The sequence below is a fragment of the Myxocyprinus asiaticus genome, chromosome 3 (assembly GCF_019703515.2).
Source record: "Myxocyprinus asiaticus isolate MX2 ecotype Aquarium Trade chromosome 3, UBuf_Myxa_2, whole genome shotgun sequence".
Taxonomy (NCBI): Eukaryota; Metazoa; Chordata; class Actinopteri; order Cypriniformes; family Catostomidae; genus Myxocyprinus; species Myxocyprinus asiaticus.
In genome coordinates this window covers 39,153,952-39,174,145 of record NC_059346.1, presented here as the reverse complement: position 1 = coordinate 39,174,145, position 20,194 = coordinate 39,153,952, and positions in this window count along the sequence as shown.

Below are 20,194 nucleotides of genomic sequence, written 5' to 3'. Positions count from 1 at the left end.
TACTTCTTGAGGCAAAGTTGTTCAAAATGAGAAGATCTATCATATGATATGAATAACGTGTGTCTAAGTAAAGCACAGCGGTATATACAAAGATTTCACTCATGAAAACACAATAGCGCCTCCCGGTGGCCAATTTTTTTCACATTTTGCACAGACCTGTTGGGCCAAGAGACAAAAAGGCCTACTGTGTTTAATTCTGATTGGCCTTTTCTAACCCTAATAGTTGCTAAAAGTTGATTGGTCAATGGCGGTCATGTTTTCCAAGATATGCAACTTTCCTCATAGACCTTGATGGCACCTTGGACAAAGACACTGCATGAAAATTTTTAAGTTGATCGGACCAACAGTTAATTAGTTAGAGCCATTTAAAAAAAAAATATTATCAATTAGCAATTTTTTGTGTGTCCTCTTAATGACTCCATACATACAGTATGTGTACCAAATTTGGTGATAATATCTCATTCCGTTCATGAGTTATAACCGTTTTAGTAAAAGTGGCCACACCCACTATGTACATTTTGGCATACCGTTTGACGATGAATCAAAAGTATAAAATTCCTTTGATAACTTTTCATATTGGGACTCTGTTGAATCTTTCTGCACTGGTTTGGTTCCGATCGGGCGAATGGCCTAGGACTAGTTCGTTTAGAATTTTTTCAAACAATCCAAAATAGTGGGAAAACGAAAGGGCAGAGCAAAAATTTTACAAAACTCTTCGTCATGATGCAAGGAATCACAGGAAAAAAAGAATTTTGTTTCTAGCACTTACGGTTCAAGAGTTAGGTCCCAAAAAGTACATTTTCTTCGACCTATGGGCATATCTGGCTGGTTCCATGTGTACAGCTAGCCAGCCGGAGTACTACCATTCCCCAAAGTTTCAGGTCTCTAGGCTTACGGTTTCAAATCCAAATCCAAATCAAATCAAATCCAAATCCAAATCACTTTTATTGTCACACAACCATATACACAAGTGCAATAGTGTGTGAAATTCTTGGGTGCAGTTTTGAGCAACATAGCAGTCGTGACAGTGATGAGACATATACCAATCTACAATAAACATCAGATTTACACAACACAATATACAAATAATAACATACAATGTACATTATACAACACACACAATATAGAATACACATTATACAATAAAAAAATAATATATAGTATATATAAAATGTACAGTAGGTTGTATTGTACTGTATTGACATTCAGGCTGTTGGTTGATAGTCAGTTGGCAGTGTGTTGTTAAGAGAATATAATTTATGACAGTCCAGTGTGAGATAATAAGATTAATAAAGTGCAGTGCTGATGTATATTGATCGTGAGAGATCAAGAGTTCAGAAGTCTGATTGCTTGGGGGAAGAAGCTGTCATGAAGTCGGCTGGTGTGGGTCCTGATACTGCGATACCGCCTGCCTGATGGTAGCAGTGAGAGCAGCCCATGGTTCGGGTGGCTGGAGTCTCTGATGATCCTCCGAGCTTTTTTCACACACTGCCTGGTGTATATGTCCTGGAGGGAGGGAAGCTCACCTCCAATGATGTGTCTGGCAGTTCGCACCACCCTTTGCAGGGCTTTGCGGTTATGGGCGGTACTTGCCGTACCAGGCGGAGATGCAGCTAGTCAGGATGCACTCTACAGTGCTGGTGTAGAACCGTGTGAGGATGTGGCGGTTCATTCCAAACTTTCTCAGCCATCTCAGGAAGAAGAGGCGCTGATGAGCCTTCTTCACAATGGCCTCAGTGTGGACAGACCATGTGAGTTCCTCAGTGATGTGGACACCCAGGAACTTGAAGCTGCTGACTCTCTCCACTGGTGCTCCATTGATGGTGATGGGGCTGTGTTCTCTTTCTCTTCTCCTGAAGTCCACCACAAGTTCCTTTGTCTTACTGACATTGAGGGAGAGGTTGTGCTCCTGACACCAACGTGTCAGAGTGTGCACCGCCTCTCTGTAGGCTGTTTCATTATTGTCAGTGATCAGACCTACCACCGTCGTATCATCAGCAAACTTGATGGCATTGGAGCTATGTGTTGCCACACAGTCATGTGTGTACAGGGAATACAGGAGTGGGCTAAGAACACAGCCCTGTGGTGCTCCAGTGTTGAGGGTCTGTGATGAGGAGATGTTACTGCCCATTCTAACCACCTGGCATCTGCTTGACAGGAAGTCCAGGATCCAGCTGCACAGCGAGCTGTTTAAGCCCAGAGCCCGGAGTTTCTCATCAAGCTTGGAGGGCACTATGGTGTTGAATGCTGAGCTGTAGTCTACAAACAGCATTCTCACATAAGTGTTCCTTTTTTCCAGGTGGGAGAGAGCAGTGTGTATTGTAGATGCAATGGCATCATCAGTGGAGCGGTTGTTGCGGTAAGCAAACTGCAATGGGTCCAGTGATGGAGGCAGCACCGAGCAGATGTAATCTCTGATAAGTCTCTCAAAGCATTTGCTGATGATGGGGTCAGTCATTTAAGCAAGTGATTTTGGATTGCTTTGGTACTGGCACAATGGTGGATGTTTTAAAGCATGTGGGGACGACAGACAAGGAGAGGGAAAGGTTGAAAATGTCCATAAAAACACCAGCCAGTTGGTTCGCGCATGCTCTGATGATGCGGCCCGGAATGCCGTCTGGACCCGCGGCTTTACGGATATTCACCCGTCAGAAGGATCGGGTTACATCCGCTACAGAGACGGAGAGTGAACTAACCCCTGTAGCTTCGGCTGTGAGAGCTCTCTCCGCGAGGGCGGTGTTATTTCCCTCGAACCGTGGATAAAATGTATTTAGCTCATCCGGGAGAGAGGCAGCGGTGTTCACGGCGGAGTTTTTATTCCCTTTAAAGTCCGTGATGATATTAATTCCCTGCCACATGCTTCTAGAGTTGGTGGTGTTAAACTGTCCTTCAATCTTGTTCCTGTACTGGCATTTTGCTGCTCTGATAGTTTTTCGGAGGGCATAACTGGCTTGTTTATGCTCCTCCGCGTTCCCGGAATTAAAAGCGGAAGTCCGCGCGTTAAGTGCTGCGCGAACATTGCTATTAATTACTACTAATCCAGATCAGGAGAGCAGAAAGACTTGATAGAATGTACGTTCCTCTGATCACACCAGGATTTGTTGATCATAAAACATACACCACCACCTCTGCTTTTACCTGAGAGGTATTTCGCTCTGTCCGCTTGGTGCACGGAGAACCCCACGGGTTCGATAGCTGAGTCTGGAATCTCCGCAGACATCAAGTTTCTGTAAGGCAGATAATGCAGCAGTCCTTCGTCTCTTGTTGGAAAGAGATCCGCGATCTCAGCTCGCAGAGCTTGTTGTCCAGAGACTGAACATTTGCCAGTAGAATACTGGGTAGCGGGGGTCGATTTGCGCGACGTCTTACTCTGATGAGAATGCCGGCTCTATTTCCCCTTTTCCTTCTGCCTTTTCGCGGCCGGGCAGCCCAGACAAAGGGCTCCGCTTGCGTGTTTGTTAACAGCGGGTCGGCATTGTGGAATTTGAAGTCCGGTTTACGGTGTGTAATTGCAGAACCAGTGTCCAGAAGTGTTTGTCTGTCGTAGACAATAAGGCAGACAACATCCAAGACAAAAAACATAAGAATTGTAAGCAAAACAAACAAAAAACTACAATGTTGTTTTGGAGCTCGCAAGGCAGCAGCCATACTCGGCGCCATCTTGAGTCCAGTGATTTTTTGGTTTGGTCTGCACGATCAGTTTTAGGGCAGAATAATCATAATAATAAAAATATTGCCACAAGAGGCAATCACCGGGCACCTTATTCACAGTAGTACCATGTTTGGTTTTTGACAAGAAGAAAATGAGAGTGTGAGGGACACACTTACAGTTTCTTTAACTGGTTGTACTGTTATTTAAAGCATTTTGGATCATTATGCGGACAAAATATTTAAAAAATAATCTTTCCAAATAAATAAAAAAATATTTAAAAAAATCAGTAGACAAGAGACTCCACAAAGCACAAGTTGTGTATATTAGATGTGACCTAAAACCTTTAAATGGCTTCATACAGCACATGCAGTCTATATCTCAGCATTGTTTGCATTCCCTTCAAAAAAACTAATACACCACTACTGTGAATAAGGTCTATGGCTAATAGAGGCTATTACGTCATCTGAATTTTGTGCTTTTGACTATTGGAGTGCATCTGGAAAATTAGATGAACATAGCAGTAAGTACATTATTTTGTCTGATTTTTCTGATTCACAATGACTGGCTGTGGCTAGATGTTGTTTCTGTTAGCATTTACGCACACACTGACACACAGGGTTGGGAGGGTTTTACATTACTTTTGAAATGTATTCCACTACAGATTAATACATGCTGTAAAATGTAATTTGTAACATTCCATTAGATTACTCAATGTCAGTAACGTATTCTAAATGCTTTGGATTACTTCTTCAGCACTGGTAGATTTTTTCACTTGTTTTGACTATAAAAACTGCCAATCGAGTAAGACAAAATACACATGTTAAAAATACATATATCTTATGCAGTGTTGTTTCTAAACAAGATAAATCAAATTGATCTTGTTTTAAGGATATTTAGATATGTTTACAGGAAAACAATACAAAAATTATCATCAAGAATATGATTTTTGCCATAATATCAAAAGGTCTTACTAGAAAAAAAAAAAAAAAAATATGATCTAACGTGAATTTTCTTGATGAAAAAATATGATTGTGCCTGTAACATGTGCATGTAAAATGGCTAGAAATAGCATTTTAGCTTAGCGTAAAGCTGACAATTTACACAAGGTTTATTTCTATTTCTCCTGCTCCAAACTTACTTCAAACTTACTTCTCTGTCTGCTCGTATGAATGTAACACATCATAAGAAAGTGTTTCACCGCTGTTCAAATGCACTTTGGATCACATCATTTATATGTATAAATGTGTTCCATCTGAAAGGACTACATATTAAATTAAACAAATGACAATAAAATGCAAAGTAATCTGTTAATTCAAAGTAATACGTTTTGAATGTAACTGTATTCTAAATACCAATGATATAAATTGTAACTGTAGTGGAATACAGTTACTTATATTTTGTATTTTAAATACGTATTCCCGTTACATGTATTTCGTTACTCCCCAACCCTGTTGACACATTATGCACAACAGAGTAAAGGGAACACTTTGATGGTTTTAAAGACTCTCATGGATTACCTATCTCGTGTCTCCCTCTAACGGACAAAACTGGTATTACATCTTGAACTGTCCTTCAGTGTTTAATTACCTGATAATTTTAAAGTGTTGCTGAAAACAGAAAGTGGTCCCTTAGCATCAAAAATTGGTGAAAAATACCTTTCCCTACCTCAAGCCCTAACTCTAACTCAAACCCTAACCCTAACTGCCTTAACAGTAGCGCCCCCTACCATCATAAATTAATGCAATTTTGCACATGACGGGCACGATCCAACCCGGAAAGCAGAAAAACGAAGTATACCCTTGCCTTAACTCAAACCCTAACACTAACCTTAACTGCCTTAACAGTAGCACAAATAGGATTTTCTTAAGTTATAGCGCCACCTAGCATCACAAATTGATGAAATTTTTCACACGAACTCAGAAAGTTCTGTTGTCTATGTAATTGAGCTTTTATTAAGTTTGAGAATTTCATTCACAAGATACAGGGCAATTAGTCATTATAGGCCACACTAAAAAACTTATTTGCTTATATCTTCCGAACGATTTAACGTATCACAATTCTTTTGATGAATTTTTGTCAGGAGGGTCTCTAGATGATGTATACAACATTTTATGCAAATCGGGGAAACGGCCTAGGATAAGTTAGAAAAAGTAGGTTTTTAATATATATATATATATATATATATATATATATATATATATATATATATATATATATATATATATATATATATGATAATAATGTTTTCTTGCAAAAATGAAAATCCATTTGACCATATCATTGGGGGACACTGAAGGATTCAGAAATTAGGACCATCCTGCTAAGTTCGGTATTTCTAGGACTTATGGTTTTTGCTGCCCATACGCTTTTAGGGCAGAAAAAGAATAATAAGAATAAGAAATATAGCCGCAAGCAACAATGATCGTGGTCCAAGCACCAATGCTATAGTAGACTATAAGGTCTTAAAATCATGTATATTTTCAAATGCAATGTGTTTTTACCTCAAAGTCAACAATCTTGAATCTCCACTGAAAAGTTAGGGTTTGATGCAACAGCTTGCAAAAATACATGCTGGTCGCAAAAGAGACAACTGACTTTCAGAAGGAAATCACTCCCTCTTACTTAGTCTTAGTCCACTCCCTCTGACTGAAAGAAATGTTTAAGTCCAATAAAAATAAAAAATAAAAAACTGTAAAAATGTTGCTGTCATAACATGTGTAACTGCCTAAATCACAGTAGCACAAATATGACTTTCGTTATTGTGCCCCCTTTCATCCCAAATTGATGAAATTTTGCACATGACCTAAGAATGTTCTCTTGTCCATGAGTTTTACGTTTGAAAATTGCGCTCACAAGATACAGGCTAATTAGTCACTATAGGCCACGCCCCAAAACATATTTGCTTATATCTTTGGAAAAATACTCAAGGAACCAGAGGAAAAAATAATTTTGATTCTAGCCCTTATGGTTGCAGAAAAATGAGCCAAAACGTAAAAGTGTTTATTATAGCGCCACCTAGGGTCAGATGGGTGTGCGTTTGTGCACCTGAGTAGTGGGGGGGATTTGGGATCATCCTGCCAAGTTTGGTGTCTCCACAACTTATAGTCTCTGATGCCCAGACACTTAGAGCAGAAAAAAAAGAAGTATAAGAAAACGAAGAAAATCAGTACAAATACAATAGGGTTCCAGCAGCTTCACTCCTTGGCCCCCTAATAATAATAAAAATTCTGAATAAAACAACAGCCCTTCAGGCTTGAACCCCTAAAAATAAGTACAAATACAATAGGGTACCAGTACCTTCGGTGCTTGGCCCCTTAATAATAAAGAAAATCCTAACAAATACAATAGGGTTCCAACACGTTTGGCCCCCTAATAATCCTAACAAAAACAATAGGATTTCTAGCCCTTCAGGCTTGACCCCCTAATAATCTTTACAAATACAATAGGGTTTCAGCCCTTCGGGCTTGAACCCCTAAATATATGATCATTTTGCACCCTGTCTCTGGCCCTCTATCTGAAATGCTCGGTTTTGTCCTAAGCGCCTCCTTAAAACTTCAATGTATATGTTATGATTGGCTAACATCGTGCAGTCCCTCAAATAGAGCCATCTTTGAAACTCAATCGGAAGAGAATGAACCAGCTCAATAACATTATAAAACTAAATGTCAGGGTTTACACATAACGCACATCCAACACATTGCATCTGAATATATTAAACTGTTCATCTCAAGCACAGCTGTTAACACTTACACCCTGTCTACACCGCACACAGGAGTCACATCAAAAGCAATAGAACCCATTATAATCAATGATGCTGTCTACCATGGAAGCATCCATTGCTAAGCTTATGATATGATGCTCTAATAAGCATAAATATACACAACAATAAACACACAATAACTGGGTGAAGTATTTTTATTAGTGCTTTGAACTATTGAATGAATATCACAGTAAGTATATTTATAATCTCTTTATCCACCATTCTGTATTTATTTTTCTCTGATCTTGGCGCATTCTAGGATTGCATTCTCCACAAAGGATACATGCATTGCTGCCTTTGGTTTGGCCAAATCAAGTTATCTTAGAAGGTAGTTTAATTATATACCTACTTTTTGGATTAGTCTTCACACAGGGTGTCTATGATGTCTTAAAGTACTGCCTATGGAGGCAGCTCATTAGGTTTTGGAACAAACGTTTGTCTTTTCTGTTCTCCACAGCAGGAAATTAGTTTAAACTCAATTTGTCTACGGCATTACGATTCTCAAAATAGCAAAAAGATTGTGAATTCACTGCACAGGAATCAGTTTTACAATAGATGGTGTACAGTATCATGGATGTCATTAGTGATACTTCACAATGTAAAGGCTAGTCTCAATCAAAATACACAAGAACTTGAGGATTTAGATTTAGAAAAACAGTCCTTCAGAGTCCGTCGACCTTCAGTGCTTGATACTGTGAATTTACAAATATACAAAGGTGTGCAGCAGGAAAACGTACAGGTATCTGGTCTTATCTCTTAGCTCCAGACACTCTACTCAGCATTCTCTCACCTTTGCTAAGGAGCAGCCTCTGTAGAATTGGGTACAGCTGAGAGCACAACAGAATTTAATAGAGGCCATGGTCAATAGGGAAACTATAGGATGCACAAAAAATGCACATTAACTCTTGGAGGAGAAGGGGGTGGATTTGCATACATCTGCAGATGTGTTGTGCCAATGGCTGTGCAATGAAATAGAATGTTGCATTTAGGTTCCAGTTACATAAACATGTAAAGATTGTTAACAGTCACTATGCTAATGAGGGACAGGACAAAATCATTATGGATAGACTTGTGTTTACCTAAGTACTGTATAACAATCCTTTTTACACATACAGTACTTGATTACTGTAAAACTTGAGATAAAGAACAAATTATTGCAATATACAAGCTAAACTTACAGTATATGCACCAAGGAAATACTCTATTGCTTATCTTTTAAATCTGATTGCCTTTTTTACTGTAAATAACAAAGGCACAAGGAGAAGAATTAGTGGCACTAATTTGAAAACAAACTATTTGACAACAATCTTTTCCAAAATAACATATTTCAGTTAACCTTGCAGTGTGTTAGAGATCCCCAACATGACTTCCCCAACATGACTCTTCTGTCAGCTGCAACTGTGACCCCAAATTCAAGTTCATCTTAAATTAATTAGATTCGTTTTTTACACACTGTTGGCTTTCAAATGTTAACACTCATCATTATAGACATAATAAAAACGTTGGTATAGTTCCTTGAAACAAGTGCAGAAATCAGCAGTCCAATACAAGGAGTGTTTAAAGACCAAAAGTGATTGTTTCGAATCAGCAGCTTTTGTGTGGGACAATGTGATGAATTATAAAAAATCAATGAAAACTTTGAACCGTGGCTATAGACTAAATCCATTTCTAGAACGATACCATAAATCCATATTTGTTAGTTTTTCTGTAGATAAAAAATCAGTATGTGCTCTCAGAGCTCTGCAGGATATTGGATACAGGACTAAAGATAAAACACAGTGGTGTTAGGTGTTCATTTTGGGTGACAGAAATCTCGCCTTGCCAATTTTTCCCTATCTGAGCTCTGCTATATTCTCAGGCAGTAAGGTTAATAATGTCTTCCTGCAGTAGACAGATTAAATAATATATGTAGCCATACACACACACACACACACACACACACGTAGCGACTTTGTGACAGGGTATATTTTCAACTGCCAGCATTCATCACCAATTATATATAGGGAATTTGCATAATGGTTAGTTTATGGCTATAAGCTTATGCCTGCATCATTTTCCAACAAGGAATATAGCTCAATAAGGGGATTAACGGTTGATTTGGGGAATATTAAAATCATTAATGCTTACGTCTGATCAAAGTCTTTGGCCAGCGATGAGTTCTTACAGTAGTACTACTTTCATGGCCATTGAAAATAATATCACAAATATATTTAAATACGGTTTATGAGCAGTGCAGCTTTATAGGATCGACAGATTTCTAGGGACCGATATGGTTTGATCAAATACACAGTCAAATACTTTTTTAATACAAACAAGTCTTTATTAACTAATCTACAACATAAAACTAAACTTACACACTGTGGCAGCGGGGGGCATGGTCAAGCATCCGTCCGGAGAGAGAGAAAGCGGTAAGGGCGCTTGCACCTGAGATAGATTATGTTTAACACCTGTTTCTAATTCCAGTGAGCATGGGGGGAGAGCGGCATATAAGCAGCCATGGAGTCCTCCCAGTTGGCAGAGATCCTCAAATCCCTCACTGGCTTACACCAGTCCCATCAACAATCCCTGCTTGAGCTCCGGCAAGATCAAGATTGCCGGTTCTTTGAGATCCTTCGGGCTCAAGCAGAGGACCGGCATGCGATCCGGAGCCTTCTCAGCCAGGAGAGAACCCCGGCTGCCTCCCCAGATAACCACAGCGCCATGCCCCCACCCACCCTTCTGAAGATGGGGGCCGAGGACGACCCGGAAGCTTTCCTCGACTTATTTGAGCGGACTGCTGAGATATGGAGCTGGCCGTGTGATCAGTGGGCGGCCAGGCTCCTTCTGTTGCTGTCCAGGAAGGCCCAGCTCACAGCACAACAACTGTCGGAGGCGAACCTCTTGGCTTATGAGGACCTGAAAAAGACCATCCTGCAGCAGGTTGGCCGCAGTCCAGATCAGCATCGCCAACTCTTCCGGTCATTGAAGTTGGAGACGACCGGCCGCCCGTTTGCTTTCACCCAACGGCTCCGAGATGCCTGCCGGAGATGGCTGCTGGTGGGGGATCGCGACGTCAAGGGAGTAATCGATTAAGTGGTACTGGAGCAAGAGCCCTCCCACTCTCTCTCCCCTCCCTCTGTGTTTCCCCTGTTCTCTTCCCCCTCCTCTCTTCTCTCTCACTCTGCTCTCTCCCCAGAGCCCATTCCTGCCCCACAGAGGTGAGGAGTCCCGCCACCGAAGCCAGTTCCCCACGCGTGGGGTGTTGCATCGCCCACAGCAGCAACAGTGCCCCGCCACTCTCCCCCTCAGGTGGAAGTGTCCGCCAATGCAGGTGCGGGCATGGTGCCTGGGCCGGTCTTCTGGAGTTGCAGGGATCCGGGACACTTCCGGGATCAATGACCTGTGATGGAGCAGGGAACAGTGGTCCGGATCCCCGACACTCCGCAGGCTGCCCCCGATTGGGCCAGAGCATACCGGATACCGGTAAGAGTCAAGGGGGTTACTCACCAAGCATTGGTGGACACGGGTTGTAATCAAACCACTATCCACCAACGCTTGGTTCAACATGAGGCTTTGGGCACAGCTAAAATGGTGAGGGTGAAGTGTGTGCATGGGGATATTCACAACTACCCTGTGGTGACCCTTGTGATTAAATTTCAGGGAACAAAACATAGAGTGGAGGCTGCGGTTAGTTCCTGCCTCACCCATCCGCTGATTTTGGGGACTAATTGGCCTGAATTTAGAAATGTATTAAAGGGAATATGTGCGGATGGGTTCTGCACTAAAGCGATGAGATGTGAAATGTGCGATACTCTGGCAGGGGAGGCGGAGCCAGGGCCGTCCTCAGGGGATTTCCCAAAGGGGATTTTCCCTTTGGAGCAGTCACGAGTCAAAACCCTCAAGCACGCCTTTGACCAAGTGAGAGTGATCGATGGTCAACAACTCCAGCTGGGTGTCGCCCTTTCATATCCTTATTTCACAATTATAAATGAGCGGTTGTATAGAGTGACACAGGACGCTCAAACGAAGGAAGATACAACCCAGCTCTTAATACCGCGGAGCCATCGGGAAATGGTGTTCCAGGCGGCTCATTATAATCCCATGGCTGGTCATCTAGGGGAAAGAAAAACACTGAACCACCTAATAGCCCATTTTATTGGCCGGGCATTGGCGGCGATGTCCACAGGTGGTGTGCGGCATGCCACGAATGCCAGCTGGTGAATCCACCGGCCACCCCAAAAGCGCCATTGTACCCTCTTCTGCCGATCGAGGTCCCCTTCGAGAGAATTGGAATAGACCTCGTCGGGCCATTAGAGCGGTCAGCACGCAGACATCACTTTGTATTGGTCCTAGTGGACTATGCAACGTGATATCTGGAAGCAGTGCCTCTGCGCAACATCTCAGCACGCAGTGTTAAGGAGGCACTCTTCAAAATAATTTCCAGGGTGGGGATTCCGAAAGAAATCCTCACCGATGAGGGCACAACTTTTATGTCACAGACACTACGTGAGCTTTACGAATTATTGGGCATTAAATCAATCCGCACCAGTGTTTACCATCCGCAAACAGATGGCCTGGTGGAGCAATTTAATAAAACCCTTAAAAATATGATTCGTAAGTTCGTGCACGAGGATGCTAGAAATTGGGAAAAATGGCTCGATCCCCTGTTATTCGCAGTACAAGAGGTCCCGCAAGCCTCCACTGGGTTTTCCCCATTCAAGCTGCTGTATGGGCGGCGCCCGCGTGGCGTGCTTGATGTTATACGCAAAGCTTGGGAGGAAAGACCTTCAAACAGTAAGAATGAAATTCAATACGTCCTTGATCTTAGAGCAGAACTCCACACTTTGGGGCAACTAACACAGGAGAATTTGCTCCAAGCTCAAGAACAACAGAGCCTTGATCAGTGGGTGGCCAGGCTCCTTCTGTTGCTGTCCAGGAAGGCCCAGCTCACAGCACAACAACTGTCGGAGGCGAACCTCCTGGCTTATGAGGACCTGAAAAAGACCATCCTGCAGCGGGTTGGCCGCAGTCCAGATCAGCATCGCCAACTCTTCCGGTTGGGCACTGCTCGATTTTATTCAACACTGGATTTGACAAAGGGTTATTGGTAGATCCCCTTGACACCAATTTCCCGCAAAAAAACAGCCTTCTCCACGCCGTTTGGATTACACCAATTCATGACGCTTCCATTCAGTTTGTTTGGAGCCCCGGCTATGTTTCAGCGTCTCATGGACCGAATCCTCAGACTGCAATCGGCTTACGCCGCTGCCTACTTAGATGACATCATCATTTATAGCAATGATTGGCAGTGGCACATGCAGCATCTGAGGGTGGTTCTGAGATTGCTGAGATGAGCGGGACTCACAGCAAACCCCAAGATGTGCGCGATTGGGCGGGTGGAGGTACGGTATCTGGGGTTCCACTTGGGCCACGGGCAGGTGCGTCCCCAAATTGACAAGACTGCGGCGATTGTGACCTGCCCGAGGCCCAAGACCAAAAAGGGGGTGAGACAGTTCCTGGGGCTGGCTGGCTATTATAGGAGATTCGTGCCTAATTATTCGGATTTCACCAGCCCGCTGACTGATCTCACTAAAAAGGGAGCTCCAGACCCGGTTAAGTGGACAGAGCAGTGTCAACAGGCATTCAAGCAGGTTAAAGCCGCACCTTGGGGGGGGGGCGCTTTTACATTCACCTGATTTCTCTCTCCCTTTTGTCTTGCAGACGGATGCTTCAGACAGAGGGCTTGGAGCCATGCTCTCGCAGATGGTGGAGAGGGAGGAGCACCCAGTGCGGTACATTAGACGCAAGCTCTCACTGAGGGAGACTAAGTACAGCACTGTAGAAAAGGAGTGTCTCGCCATCAAGTGGGCAGTCCTCACTCTCCGGTACTACCTGTTGGAGCGGGCCTTCACCATCTGCTCGGATCACACCCCACTCCAATGGCTCCACCGTATGAAGGATACCATTGCGCAGATCACCCGTTGGTATCTGGCTCTTCAGCCATTTAAGTTCAAGGTGGTCCACAGACCGGGAGCGCAGATGGCTGTTGCCGACTTCCTTTCCAGAAATGAGGGGAGGGGGTGGTAGACAGGCCGGATGTCTCCCCGGCCTGTGTCGGGCGGTGGGGATATGTGGCAGCGGGAATGTGGTCAAGTGTCCATCCGGAGAGAGAGAAAGAGGTAAGGGTGCTTGCATCTGAGCTAGATTATGTTTAACACCTGTTTTTAATTCCAGTGAGCATGAGGAGAGTGGCATATAAGCAGCCACGCCACCAGCAGAGAGAGAGAGAGAGTCTGGAACAAGGAAGGCCACGGTGCTCCTGAAGCTGCTTCGTTTAATCTGTTATGTTTGTGAAGCTGATGTGTTGAAGTTACTATGTGCCTGTGAAGTTAATGAGTTTAAGTCTACGTGCCTGTGAAGCTGACGAGTTTGTGAAGTTGTAAAGCATTGAAGTGGCCGATTAAAAGTCCTACCTGAGCCTGGAAAAACCTGCTTCCCTGTGTTCACCTTCCCTTCTGTTTGTGAGCTGTGTTACACACACATGCAGCAGACAAACATAAAACACAGGTTGTTGAGTGAGCTTTGACATAAGATGAAATCGAAATCATCTGTAATGTAAAAATTAACTTTTTTAAGTCTACAGTCCATGCCTTGAGAACCATAATTACTTAATTTAGTATGCCTCGATTTGCAATCAGGTACAAAATTATTTATAAAACTTTCAGCGAAATTTGGAGGTTTGTACTTGTGCAAGTTGCATTGCGTTGCTTTGGTTTCTTAGCTGGGTCCATAGAAAGTCTTGAATGGATGGAAGTCGATGGATGGGTGATGAAATGACCAGGTCGAGCCCCGGAAGTGAGGGCTCCTGCAAGGGAGGCTCGAGACTCCCTGTCACGTGTGTAAGAAGTACGTAGAATGAAGAACAGTGAGCGTTCATCCTAGGCGGGGAGGTTTTGTTGAGTTGAGGTTGGCCGCACCCCAAAGGTGTCTTGAGCCAATCAGAAGTGTCTTTTGCTAGGTCACATGGTCATTTCTGTCCTCCCCTCTAGATAATTAAATTACAACCTATTGTTCTAAAGTTTGTGAGTTTCCCGCTCAAAAAGTGAACATTTTAATCATGAATTTCATAAGAGAAAAAAAAAAAAACATCAAAGACTTCACACCATCACTCTGGAATTTAAAAGACAATAAATTACATAACAAACACTTGTACTTTCTTATTAAATTACAGTTATAATTCTGTTATAATGCATGATAAAACCTCATAATATTTAGTTTGTTAGTTTTAAACATGGATAAGACATTACATGTTATAAGAAACATAATTGTTGGGGTTATCATCTGCATAGGATACTGTACATTTGTCCATTTTTTAAGTATTTATCTGATTAACATCAAAGACCGAGGAGTTTCACTGTGCTTCCCCCACAGTTAAGATTTGCCAGATGTGACAAACTCAATCTTGCTGGCACCAGTCCGAATTTCTTTATAGCTCAGAGGAATGCCAGTGTAAATTCTAGATTTAAGTCATTCTGCATGGAATTGTTCAATTTCTCTTAGTTTTCTTCTGCAACAATGATCTACACACATACACATAAATTATATAGGTAAAAATACATTATATATTTTCCTTATTTATTTATAATACATTATATAATTTTTATATTTAAAAGAATATTTTATAAAAATATATTCCTAATATGAACAAGCATATTTTATATGTATTATGTTTTACTTTAGAAGTAAAGTTCAAAACACTTTAAGCATTTTTAATATACATAGCAGCCCCGTTTTTTGGGCCACATATAATATACAATATACAGTATTTAAAAAAATAAAATAAAAAATGTTTGTCTGCAGTATTCTGAATTAATATTTAGCAGGCTACCTTTGATCATATTTTGAGCTGTCTCAATCAGTGATTTACTGGAAAATGAATCATTTGAGAAGTCTTAAGTGCTCTTACAGATTGCAACACATTTACTTCTAGAATTGTTCTATATTTAGCTCCATCTATTTTCTGTACTTCACTCTTAGTGTATTGTGCTGTTTGTGTCAAATAGTACTGAGCATCAGGGCACTAGGCATGTTCAATTTAGGTCTCATTTGATCCTTGTATCATGCACAGTTTTTTTTTTGTTTTTTTTCATCTTGATGATGAAAGTATGTCATTTAGAGTTGCCATAAGCCTTTTGATGGCCTCCCTTAATATGGCTCTTCTTGACACTCTCAATTATGGTGGACTGACGGTTCAAAGCAGATGCACATGCATTCCACTACTTTAGATTTCATATCATTACATTTAAGCTATTTAGCAGACACTCTTTTTCAAGGGTGAAACTGTATTAGTTTTCATGTGTGAGACTGCCATGTCCAATAGATTGTAAGCATGTAATTACTTAAATAAAATACAGGTGCATCTCAATAAATTAGAATGTCGTGGAAAAGTTCATTTATTTCAGTAATTCAACTCAAATTGTGAAACTCGTGTATTAAATAAATTCAATGCACACAGACTGAAGTAGTTTAAGTCTTTGGTTCTTTTAATTGTGAAGATTTTGGCTCACATTTAACAAAAACCCACCAATTCACTATCTCAACAAATTAGAATACATCATAAGACCAATAAAAAAAACATTTTAGTGAATTGTTGGCCTTCTGGAAAGTATGTTCATTTACTGTATATGTACTCAATACTTGGTAGGGGCTCCTTTTGCTTTAATTACTGCCTCAATTCGGCGTGGCATGGAGGTGATCAGTTTGTGGCACTGCTGAGGTGGTATGGAAGCCCAGGTTTCTTTGACAGTGGCCTTCAGCTCATCTGCATTTTTTGGTCTCTTGTTTCTCATTTTCCTCTTGACAATACCCCATAGATTCTCTATGGGGTTCAGGTCTGGTGAGTTTGCTGGCCAGTCAAGCACACCAACACCATGGTCATTTAACCAACTTTTGGTGCTTTTGGCAGTGTGGGCAGGTGCCAAATCCTGCTGGAAAATGAAATCAGCATCTTTAAAAAGCTGGTCAGCAGAAGGAAGCATGAAGTGCTCCAAAATTCCTTGGTAAACGGGTGCAGTGACTTTGGTTTTCAAAGAACACAATGGACCAACACCAGCAGATGACATTGCACCTCAAATCATCACAGACTGTGGAAACTTAACACTGGACTTCAAGCAACTTGGGCTATGAGCTTCTCCACCCTTCCTCCAGACTCTAGGACCTTGGTTTCCAAATGAAATACAAAACTTGCTCTCATCTGAAAAGAGGACTTTGGAACACTGGGCAACAGTCCAGTTCTTCTTCTCCTTAGCCCAGGTAAGACGCCTCTGACGTTGTCTGTGGTTCAGGAGTGGCTTAACAAGAGGAATACGACAACTGTAGTGTCTGTGTGTGGTGGCTCTTGATGCCTTTACCCCAGCCTCAGTCCATTCCTTGTGAAGTTCACCCAAATTCTTGAATCGATTTTGCTTGACAATCATAAGGCTGCGGTTCTCTCGGTTGGTTGTGCATCTTTTTCTTCCACACTTTTTCCTTCCACTCAACTTTCTGTTAACATGCTTGGATACAGCACTCTGTGAACAGCCAGCTTCTTTGGCAATGAATGTTTGTGGCTTACCCTCCTTGTGAAGGGTGTCAGTGATTGTCTTCTGGACAACTGTCAGATCAGCAGTCTTCCCCATGATTGTGTAGCCTAGTGAACCTAACTGAGAGACCATTTTGAAGGCTCAGGAAACCTTTGCAGGTGTTTTGAGTTGATTAGCTGATTGGCATGTCACCATATTCTAATTTTTTGAGATAGTGAATTGGTGGGTTTTTGTTAAATGTGAGCCAAAATCTTCACAATTAAAAGAACCAAAGACTTAAACTACTTCAGTCTGTGTGCATTGAATTTATTTAATACACGAGTTTCACAATTTGAGTTGAATTACTGAAATAAATGAACTTTTCCACGACATTCTAATTTATTGAGATGCACCTGTATATCTTATTGGTCTGTTTGAGTACATGTTCTCCAGCATGTTCTTCATATTTAACCCTTATGTTCTGTTTAGGGTAAATATGACCCCGGATCCTCTTCAAATAGTGAAAAAATATATGCATTGTTTATTTTATGACTTTTCCTAATTACAAAACATTTTTTTCAGAAATTTGATTTTGACTTAATGGTGATGTTTCTGATGTCTGCTGTGACATGACTACACATAAGTGATGTTTGGGGTCGTATTGATCCCAGTAATAAAAATGACTGAGGGCAATTGATTTTCACATGCTTTGACTCTCTGTTTGATACTTAAGGTGCAATTTCCCAATATAAGAATGTCCATTTTTGTAAGACATTTGTAAGAGATTTGTCTGAGCAACCACACAGACATGCACATGGACAAAGTTGTTGCCACATATAGCTATCAATGAAAGACTGCCCATTGTCCCTGGGTCATTTTATTCAGCATCCTTGATATTAGTGCATGCAATGCTTTTGTAATATGTGGCATCAACAATGAGTGGTGTGGTACCAAAAGGAACCGAAGGAGAATATTCTTGGAGCAGCTGGGTTATGCCTTGGTGAGAGAGCACCTTCCCAGGTCACTTCATGCCACATCCATAGTGAGGGAAATTCAAAGTCAGCCTGAAACAATCACTTCAAACAAAAGAGATACCTATCCATGTTCCAGTATATATACAGCATACCAATATTTGTTTTACCCCAAACGGAGGAAGTAAAGCCGATCTCAATAGAACACATGGGTTAATTACATCTGTTCAAACTAAAATTTGAATGTACATACAATATGAAAGTACTGTATTTATGTGTGTGTATATGCTTTGTATAAATGACTAAATTCAGGCATGAAACTCTGCATGGTATAAGCTGATAGGTCCTTTGACATGTAATCGGGTAGCCAATCAACTTGCGTACTCTCTCTTTGCCTACATGTAAATTTGCTCAGTTTGCATGTTAAGCCGGTTTCACTGTAGCACCCTACAAGCGTTTTCTCTAAATATGCTATTTGCTCAGGCAGTTGCTGGGCTTTGTCTTCTATCAGATTGCACGGTAAGTTCTGCTTTTGGCCATGACACATAGAAGCGCATCTTTATCAAGGTAAGTTGTTGCTAAATCAGGCACTGGCACACGTCGCTATTTTGGGTCATTACTCTAAATAAATCCACAAATAACTTGGTTAAGTCACTGGGCTCTCCTGGTCCAGAAACATATGTCAGATTTACCATTTAAGCCTTTCGGCCAAGCAGGCAGAGATTTAGTTTAGTAGTGTTATGCCATTTGGCCAGCAGGCCATTGCACACACGGTGCACATGGCTCTTCAGAGCAGCAGCATTACACAAGACTTGGTAGTAGATCTGCTTGTTAAGAGGGTTTTGTTGTGTTATGCATTTGTGCAGATTCCCTGCTTTGTTGGCGGATTGTATTTATGTCTAACTGTGCAGCAACATTTCATACATGCTTGATGCAGAATACTTTTTGTTTTCTAATTGTGCAGCTGCAGCATGTCCATGTAACACAGACTCCGGAGAACAGAGGTTAAGATCCATATGCGGTTTAATAGTAAAGGTGCAACTCAAACAGACAGGCAGGGTAAATCACCAGTAATGGAACAGCGTAGGCAGATGAGAGACATAGTAATAAACAGGCAATGGTTAGGGCAGGCAGCAAACAATCACAGTAAGAGTCCAGCTAAACAAAGGGTAAATAAGGCAGGCAGCAGATTATCAAACAGGTAACAGACAGAAGTTGAACGCAGGCAGTATAAACAGAGGTAAATGCTCAGAAATGTTAGCAGGAGCAAAACAAGATTTCGCAATGACTATTGTTAGAACAGCACTTAAATAGTCTATGAAATAGGGAACAGGTGTAAGTGTAATCAGTCCAGGTAGGCATGCTGGGAAGTGTAGTTTGAGGTGCCCTCAGGCGAGGGGGACCTCTGGTGGTGAGCAGGAGTCCTTGAGTTCATGACAGTCCAGCTGCTTAACTCAGTATCTCTCTGAATGTTCTAGCAATAGCAAGTCTCTGTAGTAGCCAATGTGACTTGTACGCTATATGCCGAGTCTTCTGAAGCCATACAATAGCTTTATGTGAAAAACAGACCAAAGTGTTATTTACTGATAATCTTCAAATCCACCTATAAACTACTGTGACTGGATCATTGAGACTAAAAATCTCCACTTTCACTTTAACATTCTGAAAGGGGAAGTGGAGATTTATAGTAAAAAAGGATTTAAATATTGATCTGTTTCTCACCCAAAGTGATTGCATCAGTTCTGAAGACATAGATTAAACTACTGGAGTCACATGGATTACTTTTATGCTGCCTTCATGTGATTTTTGGAGCTTGAAATGTCTGGTCACCATTCACTTGCATTGTATGGACCTTCAGAAAAGAAATATTCTTCTAAAAATCATTGTTTGTGTTCTGCAGAAGAAAGAAAGTCACACATCTGGGATGGTATGAGGGTGAGTAAATGATGAGAGAATTTTAATTTTTGGATGAACAATCCCTTAAACAAATCATTCAGACCAGTTATGTGAATTGGAAAAAACAATTCATTAAGAAGGTCTGACTCAAAAGGAAGACTTGCTTTTTCTCTCATAAATATGCCAAGGAGAGCTATGGGAATGTCAAAATTTTCAGTGAATAATTACTGAAATTTTGGTCTGTTCCTCATTAAAAGATATTGTATGGTTTCAAAAAACATTTTCTATAATATGTTTATTGTGCTTTTGTGTCCTTTTTGAAGCTTGCCACATTATAAAAAAATTCTCCTTTTGTACTGCATCATTTTTGGGTGAA